We start from the raw sequence: 2,652 nt of genomic DNA on the forward strand, positions 1-2,652 counted from the left end.
TTTTCTTTTCTTTTCTTTTCTTTTCTTTTCTTTTCTTTTCTTTTCTTTTCTTTTCTTTTCTTTTCTTTTCTTTTCTTTTCTTTTCTTTTCTTTTCTTTTCTTTTCTTTTCTTTTCTTTTCTTTTCTTTTCTTTTCTTTTCTTTTCTTTTCTTTTCTTTTCTTTTCTTTTCTTTTCTTTTCTTTTCTTTTCTTTTCTTTTCTTTTCTTTTCTTTTCTTTGCAGTATGCTGATCCAGTGTCATCATGTCCCGTCATAGCAAAATTATAGTAAGTTACTTGCTATTAGTGTTTAGGAAGAATATATTCATTTAAGATTAATGTTAGATGTCCTATTTCATGTGGGAAAAATTGACAAGCCAGAACAAAACCTTTGCCTCAAACATTTCAGCCTACAGTGCATTCAGCAGTATGGAAAATCATGTTCGTAGTGGTCTGAAATTAGACTCAAAGCAGCCCAGTCTCCCTAGAATAGACTCTGAAGCATGAAGTCTAAATCCAAATGAAATCTTCTAAAATCCAGTTGAAGTTTTCATAGGTGGATGCAATCCTCCGGGGCTCCTAGTACGTTTCGCTTTTCAACCTCTTAGCCCCATTTTAATTGGGTAATATGCAAAAAGATGTTTTTACAAGGATCAGAGGAGAAAGCAATCACACAGAAGTTACACAGAGTAAGAATAATTAAAACACACTCTTACCTGTTATAAACTGCCTGTTGGAGCATGGAAGTGCTGAATGGACATTTTGAGAGCATTTAGTGATTTGGGCCATGAAGAATAACAAATCAGCATATCCGCTCAAGCAGCTCTCGGTTTTACTTACAAAAAGTAGTAATGGCATTAATATATATATTTTTTGGACATCACCAGAGTATATGATGATACATCACTTTACCATGGCAGTGCCACATTGTATATTTAGTCTAATTCCGACAAACTAAATAACTTGTTTGTTTCAAATTGTAAATTTTTCTCACCAGTAGTGCCTGTCTCCAATTTTGGTTTCTTTCCCATTTCTACAGTCACAGTAAAAGGTTTGTGAACCCTTAAGAATATTCTGTATTTCATCGTAATTTTGACCTATTGTACGTAGTGATCAGATTTTCAACTAGACGAAAGACGCTTGCAAAAAAAGTCTGCTGTTAGTAAACTTCTTTTAAACTGAAAATAAAAAGTATACTTTCAGTCTACTTTTTAATGAAGGACTTCTGACAGAAAAGTCTAAATACATTTGTCCTACACTTGTACACAATCTTTTGATTGATATATGCTTAAAAGTATAATTAAGTATTTAAAGTATATTGTCTTGTAGTTGTGTTTTGTCTTTTGATTGAGTTGCCTATTAAATACTTGTTCACATAGTTTAGAGTAAATAAAGCATATGTTGAACTGAACCTGATCCTATTGGTACACAGTGATAATAAACATATAAGTAGTATAAAAATATATAAATAGTGAACTATAGTATGATATTAAGTTAACTTACAAGTATGCTTGCACTAACTAGCAGTTAACTGAGAGTATTCTTTAAAGTGAACTTTCATAAACTAAAAAATGTGCTACAAGTATTTAACTAGTAAATTATCAATATCTATAAGTTCACTTGTAGTAAAGTTGTAAACTAGTTGTGCACTCAAAAAGTTTACTACTGTTACACTTGAAGTATATTTGGAAGTATGCTTTTATGAACTAAAAAGTGGGCCAATTTAGTACCAAGTAGTATTGAAATAGTACACTTACAAGTATGCTACTAGTACATTAATATTACTATACTTACTACATAAAGTGTACTTAAAAATCTGTCAGGATCTCAGCAATGATTCCAATGATGGCAAATGATTCCAATTGCAGAACATGTGGCCTGTTTGAAATGTTAATATCATGCAGATTTCTGTAATTCAATCAAACAAGATGTGCATCACATATTCATCAGATCTATTGCTAATACTTACACATTTTTGTGCTGTTGTTTTCACAAAAAATAAAATGTCATGGGATATAAAATGCATATACATTTGTCCTATCAAATGAAAGAGCAAAATGAGGAAGAGAGAGAGGTCAAAGATTTAGAAAGTGGTTTTCAGAGAAGTTTCGAACCAAAAAATTACGCTTTAGCAGTTTCGTATTGATTCTATGATGTTAAAACTAGATGTTTATGTTTTATAAGGAAATGCTGCTTGTGAATGCAAAACTTGTGTGTTTTGGGTGGTTGCCAGGATGTTGCTATTGGAAAAATGGACGAAGCAGAAAATTGACAGTTTCATATTGCACCTGAGTCTAGAGTGAGTAATTGATGTTAAAGACTAGAATTTTATGTTTTGAGGAAAATGAAAAGTGTTTCTTCTTGTGCATGAAAAATGTGTGTGTTTTGGGTGGATGCCAGGCTGTTGCTATGCAGTTTTAAGTGTTTTCTTAAAATGATAAGTGTTTGCTGTCTATGCATGCAAAAATGTTACTTGTGCATGCAAAACTTATTTGATTTAATATTTAAAAAATAAAATGCTGTTTGTAAATGCAAAACTTGTGTGACTTTTTTTTTTTTTTGATTTATTAAAGGGGTCATATGATGCGATTTAAATTTTTCCTTTCTATTTGGAGTGTTACAAGCTCTTGGTGCATAAAGAAGATCTGTAAAGTTGCAAAGACTAAAGTCTCAA

The sequence above is a fragment of the Sinocyclocheilus anshuiensis genome, unplaced genomic scaffold (assembly GCF_001515605.1).
Source record: "Sinocyclocheilus anshuiensis isolate Anshui unplaced genomic scaffold, SAMN03320099.WGS_v1.1 scaffold447, whole genome shotgun sequence".
NCBI classification, from domain to species: Eukaryota; Metazoa; Chordata; class Actinopteri; order Cypriniformes; family Cyprinidae; genus Sinocyclocheilus; species Sinocyclocheilus anshuiensis.